Below are 18532 nucleotides of genomic sequence, written 5' to 3'. Positions count from 1 at the left end.
CAGCACCTGCACAAAAGGCAGTGCAAGAAGCTTATTGCCAAGGACATGTTGTGCTTATTGCTACCATATTGTCTGCAATAATGAGGCAAGGACCTTAATTCCATTTGGTAAGAATATCATGTGTAGATGTAGTTCGGAAAACTCTCCTGCACTTTCGGTCTTCATCATTGATTGTCATAATTCTTTGGCCCTGTATTTGATGTTATGTTTACAGATATCTTTTTAACAGAAAAAGGAAAAGTTAGGCGAAAGTTATGACCCCATGATTTTCCAACATGAGCACCTGGATCAAATGTGTACCACATCTGCCCCATCAATAATGTTGAATTATCGAATTCAGTTTGTCCTATCTGCAATGCAAAAGGCGATTACATTTTTTTTTTTTTTGGAAGTGGTCTGGCTCTTTCAGTAGTTGAGAATTTTGCTGGATCTGAAACCTAGCATTGTCATGATGAGACTTCTTGGTTGGAAGATGAAGTGTTTCTTCATTGTTTTTCCAATACTAGAAATTAAGGACCCATTCCACTTAAAGTTTGTCCTCGTAAATGAACTTGACCACTTGGTTAATTCTCTACCGTCAAAATTTTCACATTCCTTGGTTGTTTGGCTTTTTATCCATTTGATGTTGCATGTCATGAACCATGATAATGATTTGTGAAGTGCTTTGTTTTTTTCTTCTCCAATTGGGTGTTATTTCTTTTTCTTTTACTGAAACAACAATGATTGAACCAACCATTTGCCTGGCTTGCAGATTGTGACTAGCTTGGCGGACCCATTTGGTTGAAAATTTTTCAAAAGGCTTTGTTGATGGATTCTTTTATCATCTAGTTGAGGGGTTCACAAGTGGAAGTGCTTCCTACGCCAGCCACTGCGCTTATCGTCAACTGCGACACGTGTAAAAAGAAAAGAAAAAAAAAGGCTTCATCATTTGTGTGTTTGCTGACTGGTGCCACGTGGCGCTTCTTATGATCAAACCACTCTCCTTTTCACTACTTCTGGGTGGAAGAAATTGCTATCCAGCTTTTTAATTCTATTCTTCATTTAGCAGTCTCTTGTTAGAAACAAAAAATTGCCCATGTGGAATTAAATGGTTAATATGAATGTAGTTTTCCTGGAACTATTCAATTCAGGTGCTTTTTCCCTTCACCTCATTGCATATGGTGGGTCTACCTAACTTACCAAGACAGTGATTGTTTGAGATGCATTTCACCTTGACCTTCTTTTATTGTGGGAAAACAGGTGAGACTTTCAACTTTATGTTCTAAACCAACCAAGGTGTGGCAAGGTCTTTTAATTGGACTTGGAATAGACAGACTAAATAAATTGGGATATTTTTCAGAAACTATGTATTAAACATATCTGGAAAAAGCTCAATAACAAAATTGGGATAGCCTTCTTGAATTTTGTCAAGTTATTGCTATGTATTTAACATGCAATCCTGTTTGGGCTTGAAATTTAGCACTGAAAATAGTGGTGTACTTCTTGTATATCAACTGTTTGTTCATTTTCGGGGTTGAAATGATTGATACAGTTTACAGGTGACATGGTTTTATGGTATAGGGCCTATAGGCAAGGACAAATTTTACTGTGCGACACTTATGCCAGTCATAAATCATAATACTTCTTGTTGGAGATTTATTCACTATGTTGGAGAATTCAGAAGATGGGAGGACCAAATGGATCAATAATTGACTAAAATTAAATTTGTTTCAGGCCTTACAATCTAATCTGTTCATGGGAGTTATTAACCAGTATTCAATGCGCATCAGGTCCTTACACTAGCATATTTGGTGGCTGGAGGTATCTTATACCAAGCCACAGTGTTTCTCTTTGGCCTTAACAATCAATGTCAAAATTAAAGTGGCTGTATTGCTATACTATTTGTAAAGTTACAAGAATTGTTCTTTTCCTTATCTTGTATCCATCAACTCAAAAAAAATAAAAATAAATAAAGGTGTTAAAACTCTTCTCTTGCAGTATCGGGTTTCCAGTTCCTTTAAATGTTAAATTATAGTAATGCATTATCATTGGTTGGGGTTATTGCGGTATGAGTCACCCAAGAGGAGGATATAAACAGCTATAATTCATTATGATTTGATCGTGCATGCGGCGCTTAGATTGGCATGCTTATCATGACAAACTCGTTGTTTTCAGTTCTGCTCCTAATTAAAGTAAATTATTGTTTCTCAAAAAAAAAAATTAAATTAAATTATTATTATTTTGTTACATATCGAAATCAGAGATTTTATCAGTTTTATCAATTAAACTATTTTTTTTGGGGAATCAATTAAACTAGTTAAAACCCACAAGTTAATTATTATTTTATTCAATTATTTAAAGTGTATTCATTTTGATAGATAAAAAAAAAATATTTCAATATATGCTTATGCTCTGTCATGATTGGTTTTTATCATAAGAAGCTAAGATGTCAATCAGTTTTTGATATAAATGAAGTTCAAACCTTAGATCTTATTATAAAATACTAAAATATCAATTATTTTTTTGTGTAAGTAGAGCTCGAATCCCATATCTTTTCATAAGAAGTTAATACACTAATCGATTTTTAGTGTAAACAGAGCTTAAACTTCAAATTTTTTATTTGATGATAAAAGACTTTTCTACTAGCTAATTGAACTCTAGGTTTAGAGTGTATTCATAATTTATATAATGTTGTGCTGATAGGTTGTTAGGTTAAGAAAGAATTTTTTTATAAAAGTTTTTTTTGGGGGAAGGGGGGTTTGGAGGAGGTTGGAAAAGGAATAAGGTTTGGCGAATTATCACCATATAGCTCATGTGGACGTATCGCTATCACACAAACTCTTAATGGGCTTGTTGGTCCACCACGGAAATGTTCTTCTGAATAAAAATCTCAATTATTTTAATACAAGTGAATAGAACTTTTTAAGTTGAATTAATTTAACACATTTATCCTCACGTTCCTTGCTTTCTCACATCACTTCCTCCAAACGTAAGCATCCATCCAACGGTTCCAAAAATGCCACGTGACATCAGCCGGCTTTTCAACGTGTATTACAAAGAACAAAAAAACAATACTATAATATAATATAATAACATATAAATAATTAAACATTAAAGTAGTTTATCAGATTAAAAGAAAGAGCCTAAATGAGCAATGAGAGTACTTTACTACTTTTGTTTGAGAAACTTTAACCCTTTATTCTCTTTGTTGACGAAAGCATCTTGTCAGCCGTTTTCGTCGTGGTGGGTGAGATGCCGTAATCTCTGACATCTGGTTTGTTTCTTAATGAAACCGGGTATGAAACTTATGAGAGTGATCCAAGTACGTTTATTTATTTTTTGCTTCGGTAAGATATCAAAACAAACATGTAATTTTCTTTTGTTTAATTATCATTTTAGTTCTTGTCGTTTATTTAATTATCATCTTAGTTCTATGTATCAAAGTGGTTTCTATAGTTTTATATGTTTTAGTTTAGTTTTTATCATTAGTATTGTGTCAAAATAGTTTTACTATTAAATGACTAAACTACTACCGTGTTTTAAACAATATAATATGTTTAATAAGGTCTTCTGTGAGGAGTGTGATAACTCTTCTTTAGCTAGGGCTAAATGTTTTGGATTCATTTTTCTATAGCTGGCTTTTGACTCGAAAAACAATTATTATGGATTAAAATGATTTTTTGTTTCTTTTTTGTATTGTATGTTGAAAGACCCTATCAATTCTTTTACTTAGCAGTTTGGACAAAGCTTCCTCAGGCTTTATAAATTAAATTAATTCCTAGGAAGTCTTCTTTGTCTCTCTCTCACTCTAGTTGAACCTCAAATAAATATTTTGAAAGTTTCAAGTGCATCATTTTTTTTTCTCCTCCATGTCCCAAGTTAAACTATTTCTTCTTTGAATATTTGGGTCAAGCCAAGCGTTCCCCATGTTTTTGCTAAGAGTAGGAATAGCTTGTCGGAAGTGAATACCTAAGGCAGTTTTCCTTGTTTAGATTAGTACACTAGTTTTCTTGGTATTTTAATTTTTCCTTGCTTATATTATATTTGTAAGCTGCCCTCTCAAGTCATTGAAGATTGAAGTTGAACTAACACTCGCACACAAAGAACCAAAAAAAAAAGGAAAAAGTAAACCTTTGCGGAATGGATAAGCGTTGATAGGAATAGGAGGATGGATGAATTAATAAAATAAAAATCTCGCACAAGAATAAGCCGGCCGATGCCTAACTCCTAAAAGAAGTGTCCCACTGAAGGAACAAAAATACGTCAATACTCAATGTATCGTACGCATATTCTAAACTGGACTAATAAACCTGTTCAAACTCTTACTTTAGATGCAAAGTTGTTGTCAATGTAAGACAAATAACTATTAGTTTATGCAAGACATACCTGAAAATCAGTAATTTAGGTCTCATTTGTCGTTAATTTTATCATTAGAAATTAGTATTTCGAAAGTCATAAAGGCTTTTTGGTAGTGTTTCATTCACCAGGCTCTTTGACATTTTGAATGTTCTAAATTTTAATGCCCCTCCGCTAATGTCAACTTCTTTAGAAAAATAGCTCAACTTGGGAAGCCATCCCATAATTTTTTGGGTGAAAAAGAAAGGAACATTATACTTTTCTCTGAAACAACTAATTAACAACAAGGTTAGTATGGTTAGTGGTTGAAGACCTTATGAAAAAAAATAGTTTGTTAGATGCATAAGATTTGTTCCATATTATCTGCTCTTCCAAGTTCAAATTCGCTGACCACAATCCTGTAAAAGTGCCTATGACAGTAAAGGGCTAAAGGACAGAGAATTTGAAATGACAAGGGGTTAATCAAATCACAGTTTATAGCACTTAACATCAAAATATAGTCAATTGGGGTTTTTTTTAGTCAAAATGTATCTAACCCACCCACCCAAAAATACATTGCATCAGGTTAGTTTGTTGGTAGGAATATTTTCTAAGGGTCATTTGGTTCATTGTGATGTGTGCCACATCAAGGTCACATTATGAATATTAAGGTCTTTGGTTCACTTCATTGTTTCCAAGATTACGGTAATTTAAAATTATAAAATATATCATATCATCATAATTTTATTACCTTATTAAATATGGATATTCTACATTACTTTTGGTGGGAGACATAATAATTTATATAATTGACAAAATTTTCTGCACTAATAAATTTTATTTTACTCATGAGAATGACTAAAATGCTAACAAACCTCTAAAGTACCCCAAAACTTCAAAAATAACCAAAATATCCTTAGAATCACCAAAATAACTAAAATGCACTACGAATGTCTAAAATATCCCAAAAATATTTTAAATGACCAAAATGTCCCTAAAACCTCCAAAATGTCCACAATACTCCCAAAACCTTTAAAATGACCAAAAAAAAAAAAACCCAAAACCTCTAAAATGATGAAAATACCCCAAAAGTCTATAAAATGACCCAAAATATCTAAAATGACTAAAATACCCCTAAACCTAAAAATTATCAAATTAATCTTAAAACCTTTAAAATGAACAAAATACCCCTAAAACCTCTAAAATGAGCAAAAATACATTGAATCACTAAAATGATAGAAAATACTCTGAAACCTCTAAAATAACCAAAATACTCTTGAATACACTAAAATGCCTAAAATACACTCAAAAACCACTAGAATGACAAAAATACTCCTAAACCTCAAAATTACCAAAATAATTCAAAACCTCTAAAATGACCAAAATACTTTTGAAACCACCAGAATTGCCCAAATACACCCGAAACCACTAGAATTATTAAAATACCCTCGAAACCTCTAAAATGACCAAAATACCCTAAAATCTCTAAAATTACCAAAATAGACCAAAATACCCTTGAAACTACTAGAATTAGCAAAATTACCTTAAAACCTTTAAAATGACCAAAATACCTCCCAAAACTCTAAAACGATTAAAATACTCCTGAAATTGCTAAAATGACCAAATGCCTTCAAATCCTCTAAAAAAAAGAAGAAAAAAAAACTCTCTGAAACCTCTAAAATGACTAAGATACCCTAAAAGTCGCTAAAATGACCAAAATACCATGAAACCTCTAAATGACCAAAATTACCCCCAAAAACTTTTGGTTATTTACAAGGTATCAGGTATTTTAGGCTAGTTTAATCAATGGTTTTGGGGAATTTTTAGCCATTTATAATTGAATATATAATTATAAATATGTTCATCAATGCCCAAATTAGCATATTCAACAATAATTCAAAGCCAATAAATATATTTAGCAATATCATATAAAGATATCTAGGAATAAATGAGGAGAGTGGAATAGAAAGGGAGAGATACTATGAGATAGTCACATGCTCTCATAAAGATTTGGTTAAATCTTTATCCTTTTGTTGAAACAAATATGAGGCATAGGCAAGAAGGTCAAGCCCAAAGATTTACACCAAAAAGTGTGAATTTCAATTGTTACAAATGGATTTTAGTACCCTATCACTTTAGTGAAGTACAAGAGAAATAAAATATAAGGGAGATAATAAATATGAAATTTTTTATTGTGAGATATTAACTTAAATAAGGAAGATGATATGAGATTGGTGAGAGAGGAGAGAAAAGACACTTGAAGAGTGCTACTAAATGAAGTAGAATTATTTTTAGACCTACTGATTTAAGAGAATAAGTTGGAAAAATCTAAGTAAAATTAACATGAGAGATTTTATAAAGCAACTTTGATGTTTTCCTTACTGTAGGAGTTACAAGGTGCTCAACTCCTCCTCTTTTTCCTCTTAGCCTCGCATCCCCTTTATGTCTAGCCACCCCCTTTGTGTACTTTGTTTTTTGGCCAAAAAATGCATCCCAAAAGTAATATGTAAGAATAGGCTAGCTTGTAAGTGTGGGTTTCACCACAACCCAAGTTTTAGGCAATAGATTTTAAAGGTTTTTTTTTTTTTTTTTTCTTTGCACTTGGCAACTTGATTAGGTTTTGGGTAGTGAATTTTGTAGGCAACTTGATTAGATTTTTGGACATTCAATAGCTAGATTTGGTTTTGCATTGGACAAGGTAATTTGGTTGATTTGTTTTTGGTTTGTTTCTATAAGAGCATCTCTAGTAGACTCTCTATATATTTGGAGAGTAAACATTAACTTTTATCTTTTACTTACTTTTACAAATACATTTTTTAATAAACTCTCTATCATTTGTCTATTTCATTTAAATATTATTTCTTCACTCTTTCTCTATTCTTTTTTTAGTCTTCCTCTATTAATTTCCAACACTATATTTTTCAAATTCCCAACATCTATATTTTTTAAATCTCATAACAACAACATTTTCAAATTTTCCAAAGATTATATTTCCCAACAGTCTTTTTTTTTTTTTTAATAAAAAATTTAACAATCATATTTTTTAAATGGTCATGTTTAACAATGATCATATTTTTAAAACGATCACGCATTTTTAGTATAAATAAGACTGATGTCACCCTAAGACTAAACAATATCTTTAAGATTAATTGATAAATATAATGTTCTAATGGCAAGTTTAAATGACAATAGCATCAAACCTATCAACTACTTGTAATGAAAGATGCAAATATTGTAATGTATCAAATGATAGTAGATAACAACTACTATTTTTAGTTAGTGGGATCACATTGCAGCAAAACGAGATGAGTGACCTAATGTATTCTAGTTAGTTGGATCACATTGTAGCAAAACAAGTTTAAAGTGTTCTCTTAATCACACAAAATAAGAGCACCCTATGTCAAGCTAATTCTTTGTTTTTCAAGGATTTCCATTTGATGTTGAGAAACATATTCTTGTTGCATTAGAGGCAACACACTTGCATCCATCATCATAATCTCCTTTTCCTCCTTCATCTATTCCAATCCCAAATTTTCCATTACCCTGTCCTCTTTTAGTTTTTCCATTTCCAATTCCATTTTCATTTGTATCGCTGCATTTTTTATCCTCAAGTTGAATTTGCATTATCTCTTGCCCATGGTCTGCAAGATGTCCTTTCTCAATAGTGGTCATTCTCATCTCATTCAATTTTCTTCTTTCTTCCATCATGACATTTAATAAGTCTTCCATATTTGAAGTTGTACATTCTTTGCTCTTTTGTTTCTTCAATCTCTTTTTTTTTTTTCTTTTTTTTTTTCTTCTTTCCTAATGGTCTCTCTAAGTCTACATTGGGAACATGGGGGATATTTTCATCCTCTAAATTTATTGACTCTAGATTAAAAGATGAAGATGTTGTCTCAAATCTCCATATTTTTGGCCTATAATTGTGAATAATACACAACTATTTTGGTGAGTGCTTCAAAACATTCCAACAATGTTCATATGGAAATGTGAAACCATGGAATTCTTGATATTTTTGTCTTGCCTTATGAAGCTGAAAAATTAACAAATGCATTATAATTAGTATCTTCAAATAGTTGGAACAAATTAGCAAACTAACATAAATTTCTTTGTAAGATGTACCTTGGTTTCCTCAATCATACTACTTTCATTCATTGATTCAATTTGCGACAAATACCCACAGAACTTATTGTTGCTTGGATGAATTGTTGACCACCAGTTCATTAGAGAAGTCAAAGTATGCTTAGACTCAAAGGTCTTCCACTTGTAGTACAATACTAGTACTCCCAAATTCTATACAAGTTCCTTTTTGTATTTAATACTTTGCACTACATCTTGGATAACATTGAGTAAACACAAGAAAATTGTCTTCTTGCATTGATGATTGGCCTATTAAGCCTCCGATTCCTCTTCTTAGTGAACCCCAAAATAGCCTTAATCATCTGATCAAGGGAGCCTCATTTCTTCTTTTTTCCATCTAAATGAACTGGTTCAACTGCCCAATTTTCAGTTCGCCTCCTACTTTGCCCTTCACCTAGTGTGGGCAGCTCCTCCACGTTGTCCCCACTATCAATGTCGACATTCACATGTACCCCCGTTGATAGGAAGGCCGCATCCAGCTCTCGCTCTTTGGAATTGTTTGGAGCTGGTTGGCAAATGAAATTTGTAGCAAGCCCATGACAGTGTTGGCATTGAAAAGTTGGCCCAACAACTCATAGTGTTCTAGCTCCTTTTTTCGAAACTCCTTGCATCGATAGTTGGCCCATTAACAATCATATATATGAGGTTAAACGATTTATTTATATAAAAACCAATACAAATGACTTTGCTAATTATTATGTTAAGATTATGTTCAGCACTTACCACAATTGCATTTGCTCATGTCACATCACTTCCTACAACCGTTTTAACAACGAGGTCCCATCCCATTCTCATACGTCCAAGGAGCTCGGAAAAAACCTAGTGCCGAACCTTCAATCTTTGATATTTTTGCCTAAGTTATTCTTTTTTATCATTTTTATTTGCACGTAGGTTAAACTCACACTGATTGGATCCCCAAAGTCCTTTCTTAAACTGCCCTTGGGGCGTATTCCCTCTAACTTCCTCCTCTACCAACACATCTATGAAATGCTTCTCCACTGGGGGAGGCCACAACTTTCCATCCTCAGCGTCACTTGTGGCATTTGCCATCTAAATAAAGTTTGACATACACATATATACTCCTCATTTGAAATTTTAAGATAAAAATAATCAAACATGAACTTCCTACTCAGTAAACTACCAAGCAACAGGCATATACTATAAATCTTAGACTAAATTATAGGTTGTGACGGTTTAGAAATTCGAGTTTACTATGAAGATCTACCAAGATAGGTTAATCAGAAAGAGATATGCTACTGGATATAATAAGAGTATAAATCAAACTTAATGTAAGAGTCAATTCAACTTTAGAAAAATAGCATGTGCTTCATAAAAATTATAAGGACAAAAAAATGAAAATGTCATAATAGAGTTAAAGGCAGATGTTGATCTTTAAGAGTTAAAGGCAACAACAACAGTCCAAAAAATTGAAAAAGAAGTACTCCTCGTTTTAAATTGTATGACACAAGTAGATAAGGTATCACAACCATAGATTGATCTATTATAATTGTTGTATAACAAGCAAACTAATTATAATCTTGTTTTTCTCACAATACACTGAACAAATTAAAGTGGACATCATACACCAATGATAGCTTCATGAAAAAATATCCAAAGCATAGATTGCTGATTACTCAACAGGTTTACAGTTACATTTACAAAGCAAAAGGATTTTGTATACAAATTTTGCATCACAGGGAAAAACACAACACAAAGGCCACAAAATGAAGACAAATTATATCAGAACTAGGTACAAAATGATTAACTAGCTATGAAATTATAACAAAACAAGCACAAAAATGACAACAAATTAAAATCACATATATGAGGAATTGAAGGTGTTGGAAATAAAGGAGAGATGATACCTGAATTTTCCTTGAAAATTACATAATTTGATTTTACCAAAAAAGGTGGCAGAGATGAGATGTGGACCAAGTCACTGTCTTGAGACAAATCATGTCGTCTACAGTATATCTCATGTAGTTAGACAAATAGTTTCTACACGTTGTCCCCAGGACACAACAACTCAGCCACCTTTGCTGATTACCCTTGCGAGCCTACATTACTCGTAGGATATAAGTTCTTTATAGTACTTTCTTTTTCCCAAAGAATTTAGTAAAGGTAAAATATTTTTGTGAATAGTAAGAAGTAATAGATGGTAAGTGTTTAGAACAATAAAAATTGTTTTTTGAAAGTCTGTAACTTTGTAATTCAAAAATAATGTGTGTTTAGAAACTTTTATTTCTTTCCATATATATAGAGCCGGACATGTAGCTTGTCCTTAGCCAAAAAAGAAAAACGTTTGCTAACTTTAAATGGTCATAAAGTTGTTGAAATCAATATGTGATCAATAGCTTTCTTTTTATATATATTATATATAAATCGGTCAAAACTTTTTGCCAATGTATATACGTTGAGGTAAGTTAATAGACAAAATCAAGTTTGTCTTTTAGTGTCATAATGCCATTAAAAACAAAACAGCCCCTAATGTGGTTGAACTTTAGATATCAAATAATATTTTCCTTTGAAATTTTGACTATACACAATAATTACAACCAAGAATGGAAAGCAATATGTAATGCTATAAACCATCAACGGTAAATTATATAAATATATAGTTGTACAATATATGATACTTTCTATCTATAACGTATTAAATATATTAAAAGAAATATTTTAAAGAAAAAGTTTATAAAGGAAAGTATACTAAAAGCTAGCAATATATGGTATTAAAATTCACATTAATTTTTCAGAGATTTCCTAATTAAAACTATTGACAATAGCTATTCAAATTTTGAATTATATTTGAATTTTCAAAATTTAGCAATCAACTTATCTGACATTAAGGGATAATTGATTTCCTCAATTCACATAAATAAGTATTAAAATAAATATGATGTTTTTTATAAAAAAAATATCCAATAAAAGGGAACACGGTAAAATCACACTTTCATTACATAGATGCAGGCTACTTGCCAATAAAGGAACACAGTCAGGGTAGGAACAACTTAAGGGTACTGATGTTCTGTATGGCACTATTGAGGTGGAGGATGCAGTGTCTGATTCCATTTGAATGAAGGACTGAGAGTAAAAATACGCAACTAATGTGAGTTGATGTGATTTGAGATGAGGTAGGTTAGATGTGAAAGAAAGCTATGAGAAAATTTGGGGAAATTTAAAACTCTTACCTTACCAAGCCCTAGATGATTGTGTGGCAAAAGCTCAGAGCAGAGTAGCTGTGGGTGGAGTCAAATCTGTACAAGATGACGGTCTTAGATTGGGTCGGTAACCATTGGGGATTTTTATGAGGCGCAGTTGGGCGAAGAATCATATTTCTAAGCCAGGGTTTAACTGAGTTTGACTTATTTTGTTGATGCGTTGTGAGGGAGAGAGCTTCTACAAGAAGGTGTTGATGGGTTGATGAGTTATGGCACTAATGGGTGGTTGGGTTTAAGATGACTTTTGATTCGTTGTGAGGGAGAGAGATTCGTTGAGTTTTGTGAGATGGGTTGGTGAGTTATGGTGTTGATGGGTGGTTGAGATTTTTTTAATTAATGTTCTACTATTGCTTCCTTTGGCGTGTTAAAGATAAGGGCTGAGGCAGGTCTGATGAGAATAAGAGAAGAGAGGGAAGGGTTTTGTCACATCAAGTTGGACCTACGGGTTTGAAGGTATTTTTAGTAGTGCAATTGGAAAGTGTTGTTTTTTGTTTAAAAATAGGTCTCAGGTGATTTCAAAAAGCATTGTTTAAAAAAAATATTTTGAACAACATTGTTCAAACAACACTGAACAAAGATGCCCCTACCAAACATGTGTGTTTTTTTTTTTTTTTTTTGAACAACAATTTTCAGTGTTTAAACGCTAAACAGTGATGTTTAAAAGCAGTAACCAAATAGGCTCTGAGCTTGTGGAATATTATCTTCACCACTTATATGTGAAGAACCTGTCACATATTCAATATTGGGATCTTCTAAAAGATTAGTGAAAGTTATGTCTCCTAGAATTTGCAGATCCATCCCTAGTACATCTGTAAAGTTGTAACTTACAACTATGTTTTTATTGGCTTTAATTCCATGCCAAATTTGATTGTAATTATGTTCAATCTTTTATACCTTATATTTCATGTGGGTTTTATTTGTAAGAGTTGTGTGTGAGAGAGAGAGTGTGTGAAGACTCAAGGCAAATTGAAGACTGAAGTGTTTTCACGGGTAACTCACGACCAAGCACTTTCCACGAAATGATTTTTAGGCAAAATTTGGAAAACACAAGTTTCATACAGAGACTATTGCGACTGTCTCACGACTTTTTCGCAACTAAAAGCTTCTTGCGAAAGCTTCTGTGCTTCAGTGGTGTTTTTTGCGACTAATTTCGCAACTATCTAACCCGCGAAAAACGCGTGTTTTTAGTTTTATAAGGTTGACGTGACAGTTTTTTTAAACATTCTCTATTTCCCTCGCACTGCCTCTCTCGAACCTCTCTCAACCCAAATCTATTTTTCTCTCAAAACCCCATCATTTTCAAGCTTGATTTTTGTAAAATCAACTTAAAGGTATGTTTTCTTAACATTCTTTTCATTGTTTTTCTAAGATTATGCAGAAATTAACTTAGGTTTTTTAAATTGGGGATTTTTGAAAAAGGGGTTGGGTTCATGATTTTTAAGCAAAAATTTTTCAAAATTTTTATTGGCCTGTGTCCCATTTCACTTGTATGTATCTATGTTGGTCCCTTGTGGCATTTTAAACTTGTATTGAGGCATATTTCTATCTTTTCATACATTTTCCATTCATGTAGTGTAGTGTTGCATGCCAAGTGTTTGTCAAAATGTTCAAGTGACATTTTTGTATTGTTTTGGACTCAAATGAGTTCCAATTTTTGGGAATATCCTTGATTGAACTTGGTTACCATGTTTTGATCATTAGGTGTGTGTTTTACACACTTTGCCCAATTTGTGCCTCACAATGCCATGCCATGCATCACCTAGGCACACACTAGGCACACACCATGCATCACCTCATGCGCACACATGCATACTAGATGCACACACATGCACAGTTGCTAATTTCTTGCATTTTGGTAATGTTTACATAGTTTAGCACTTATAGCATGTTGTTTTACCTTTGTTGTGTTCTGTTTTGAGTATTTTTACTTTTGTTTTGGACTAACATGAAACTAATCATGTTTGTGCTTTGTTTTTGTGTTTGTGCACCTGTTCCCTTTCTCTATTCTCTGTGTACATGTGCAGATGTCTCCCACCGAGCATTCAGCGTCTAAGAAATCCTCCAAGTGTGCTTGAACGGATTCTGACAACTTCAAGTCTGTTGAAGCAGACATGGCCTATAACGACTACTACAAGCGAGCCACGATAATTATGGAAAGGGTTGTTAAATTGGATACCCTTTAGGACACTTGCATACCTGAACTGTTCAAGGAAAGGACGTGGACGAAGTTGCTAAATCTGACTGGAGTTGTGTACTGGGAAATCATTAAAGAATTCTTCTCGAATGCTAGTGTGGAAGGAGATCATATAAACTACTGGGTGAGATACAAAGAGTTTGTTATCACAAGGGAAAGCATACAAGAGTTCTTGGAAGTTCGTTCTCCTTCTCAGCCGATTACCATGCAATACGATGATTGTTTGGAATCCATTGAGGAAATGGTAAGGCTTCTTGGTGGTACACTAAACAAGAAGTCCATGAACATAATTCCATTCAATTCAGAGATGAGGGCTCTTGCTTATATAATGATCCATAACTTGTATCCAGTCACCAACCTAATGACATTGTCCGCCCCAAGGACAATCTTCTTGTACGATCTCTTCACTCACAAGGAGATTGATATTTGTGGACACATCTTCCACCTCCTGACCAAGAGCATCACTAAAAGGAACACAAGGACAATCATGCCATTTCCCACTCTTATTATGGGCCTCATTGAAAAGAAGAGGCTCAAACTTTCGAGTGGTCTCATCGTGGAACATAGAGATTACCCTATTGGAGCACACATAGTGACTCATAGCACAGCTCACATTAGAGGATCCAAAACCGGTGTGTCTCAAATACCAAGGGATCGAGTTGAGGAAAAGGGTGGAGATACAGAGGAGGAGATTGAGAGATTAACCTCAGCACCAGAGACTTCTGCTCAACCATCATCTTCAACACCAGCACGGGGACCCGATAGACTTGATCGCCTCCTTGCTAGAGTAGAGCAAATGTATACTATGCTAGACTCCCATGTGCAGCACACCGGGACCAGTTTGCATACATCCAGGGTCAGATTACCGCATTATCCTCACAGATTGACGACATGTCGATGGCACAAGGATCCGATTTAGAGTCAGATCAATTCTAGCCTCTTTGGCCATTCCAGTAAAAAAAAAGGGAGAAAAGTTTGAGGGGGAGCTTGCACAGTTGAGCGGGGGCATAGCTTAGACCATAGATTTTGGTTCATTTCAAGCGATTTAGCATTATTTCTGTTTAGTTTAAAATATTTTAGTTTTTATAACTCCTGGATAACTGTTTTTATTGCTTTCTTTTAAAGCTTAAGTACTTTGAATTTATATTTCAGTTTATTATTCAGTACTTGTATCCTCTTCATTGCGTTGTAACAATTTTTTTGTACTTTTAAGATATTGCTAATATGTCTTAAGTACCTCACACTTGTACCCTTGTAGGATCTTGTATCCTAGATGCATATACTTCGTATATTTTGCACTGGTTGTGTGTTGGACATACAATTGATCATTGTGATTGGTCTTTATTGCTTTGCATGTCCGGACAAGCATTTACTAGTTAAATGTTCATTGTAGTCATTCTTTAAAGATTGACCTTGTTTGATCAAGATATGCTTACATGTTTTATAGTATTTACAAACTTGATTGCACTTTACTTACTCATGTATGTACCATGTATTCAACTTGTCATGAGCTTAATGAAAGTTTTGTTTGTGTGCGAGTGTTTTAGGTTATAGGTATATACGTGCAAGTGCTTCACAGCTTTTAGATTAGGTGTGACTAAGTTTTGTCATTGTTCCTAAACTCACTTTTAAGTCTAGAGTTTGTTTTAGGGGTTTTGTCACGAAATGGCCAAAGAGGGAGATTGTAAAGTTGTAATTTACAATTGTGTTTTTGTTGGCTTTAACTCCGTGCCAAATTTGATTGTAATTATGTTCAATCTTTTGTACCCTGTATTTCATATGGGTTTTATTTGTAAGGGTTGTGTGTGAGAGAGAGAGTTTGTGAAGACTCAAGGCAAATTGAAGACTGAAGTGTTTTCGCGGGTAGTTCGCGAGTAAGCATCCCGCGAAGAGATGCATGCGCCCTGCATATGACTGGAATGCAAAGAGTTAGGATAGGATGGAGACAGCTGGTTTTCGCGAGTGTTTCGCGGGTAAGGCCTTCCCGCGAGACACCTGTGAAACATTCTATTTTGCTGAACTGTCATTTCTGATACACACTATTTGTACTCACACTATATATACCCCCATTACCCACATATGTTGAGGAGTACTTCTTAGAGAAAACCCTAACCACAAACCTTGAGAGTTAGAGATTGTTATACCCATAATTCTCTAAACAATTGCTTATGGATTTTCCTCAACTCCTACCTCTCCATTTCCATACCATTGAGAGATTGATTGCCCAAACTCTTACTACACCCTTTCAGAGTGTTCAGTGAGGTTTTGGTGCTGCTGGGAAGCATTGGAAGAAGCTAGGCTTTAGCAGGTGCAATCGAGTGTATTACGGGATCTAGAGAGCTAGACAATACACGGTTCTGAGAAGCCTTGTTGGAGTAGGAGCTTGGAGGGCTTAGGTGCATCGGGTAGATTAGGCTTGGAGGATCTCTTGCTAACCCATGTATTCCAACTAATTGTCTAGTGGATCGATTACCGCTTTAAGGGTAGCGAAGAGGTTTTAAACTGAGTACTTTGGTTTCCTCTTCAATAACATATCGACATGTTATTTTGTATTTGCATTCTTCTTCCCTACTCTTTTAGCTTTCATTTTACTTCTGTGCTATATTGAATATGGCTTAGAGTAGTTTGTTTGTTTATCCACTCGCATTTACTCTATTCCGCACTTAATATAAGTTAGAGTAAAATCTATCGAGCTGTAATTTTTTTTTTAACTTGAGGGTCTAAACAGCTCTTGTGTTTTTAACACGTTTTTGAGCTTTCAACATCTATTCTATTATTACAAAGTAAAACAATAGCTCATTAGTAAAAAGGATGGAAACACAAATATAATGTAGTGTTAACAATCTTTATATCAGAACAAGCAATGCAAGCCTTAAGGAAGCAAATTTAGGGGTTTTGTCATGAAATAGCCAAAAAGGGAGATTGTAAAGTTGTAATTTACAACTATGTTTTTGTTGGCTTTAATTCCATGCCAAATTTGATTGTAATTATGTTCAATCTTTTGTACCCTATATTTCATGTGGGTTTTATTTGTAAGGGTTGTGTGTGAGAGAGAGAGTGTGTGAAGACTCAAGGCAAATTGAAGACTGAAGTGTTTTCATGGGTAGCTCGCGAGTAAGCATCCTGCGAAGTAATGCATGTGCCCTGCACATGACTGGAATTCGAAGAGTCAAGACAGGATAGAGACAGCTGGTTTTCGCGAGTGTTTTGCGGGTAAGGCCTTCCCGCAAGACACCTACGAAACATTCTGTTTTGCTGAACTGTCATTTCTGATACACACTATTTGTACTCACACTATATATACCCCCATTACCCATATATGTTGAGGAGTGCTTCTGAGAGAAAACCCTAGCCACAAATCTTGAGAGTTAGAGATTGTTATACCCACAATTCTCTACATAATTGTTTATGAATTTTCCTCAACTCCTACCTCTCCATTTCCATACCATTTGAGAGATTGATTGCCCAAACTCTTACCACACCCTTTCAGAATGTTCAGTGAGGTTTTGGTGCTATTGGGAAGCAATGGAAGAAGCTAGACTTTGGCAGATGCGATTGAGCGTATTACGAGATCCGGAAAGTTAGACAAGACACGGTTCCGAGAAGCCTTGTTGGAGTAGGAGCTTGGAGGGCTTAGGTGCATCGGGTACCACACCCTTTCAGAATGTTTAGTAAGGTTTTGGTGCTACTGGGAAGCATTGGAAGAAGCTAGGCTTTAGCAGATGCAATTGAGTGTATTACGAAATCCGGAAAGCTAGACAAGACATGGTTCTGAGAAGTCTTGTTGGAGTAGGAGCTTGGAGGGCTTAGGTGCATCGGGTAGATTAGGCTTGGAGGGTCTCTTGCTAACCCATGTATCCCAACTAATTGTCTAGTGGATCGATTACCGCTTGGAGGGCGGTGGAGAGGTTTTATGTCGAGTACTTCGGTTTTCTCTTCGATAACACATCGGCGTGTTATCTTGTGTCCCTACTCTTTTAGCTTTCATTTTATTGCTGTGTTATATTGAATATGGCTTAGAGTAGTTTGTTTGTTTATCCGCTCGCATTATTCTATTCCACACTTAATATAAGTTAGAGTAAAATCTATCGAGCCGTAGTTTTTTTTTAACTTGGGGGTTTAAACAGCTCTTGTATTTTTAACACATTATCGAGCTTTCAACATCTATTCTATTATTACAAAGTAAAACAATAGCTCATTAGTAACAAGGATGGAAACACAAATATAATGTAGTGTTAACAATCTTTATATCAGAACAAGCAATGCAAGCCTTAAGGAAGCAATCATGATACATACATCGCACAAAGATAATACTAGTTTCTTAAAAAGATTTACTCAACCAAGAAAATTTTAATTCAAAACTAAGATGGAGACAACAAATTTTAGAAATAGTATAAACCCAAACATAAGTAACTCACAAGTAGGTCATAATATTACTAACAATCATTTAGACTCTTTAAGATTACAGGATATGCAGGTCAATAACTACATTAAACAAATTTTTTTTTTTTTTCATTAACATATAATCAAGAGAGCATATACCATAAAAAGGTTAATCTATCTTCTATAGCAGTCCTACAACTTGATCAACTACAATGAAATCAGTACATAAATTCTACACAACCACCAAAAGGTTTAATGTAACAAAACTATGAAGTTAAATAAG

The sequence above is a fragment of the Quercus lobata genome, chromosome 3 (assembly GCF_001633185.2).
Source record: "Quercus lobata isolate SW786 chromosome 3, ValleyOak3.0 Primary Assembly, whole genome shotgun sequence".
NCBI lineage: Eukaryota > Viridiplantae > Streptophyta > Magnoliopsida > Fagales > Fagaceae > Quercus > Quercus lobata.
This window is presented reverse-complemented; position numbering follows the sequence as displayed.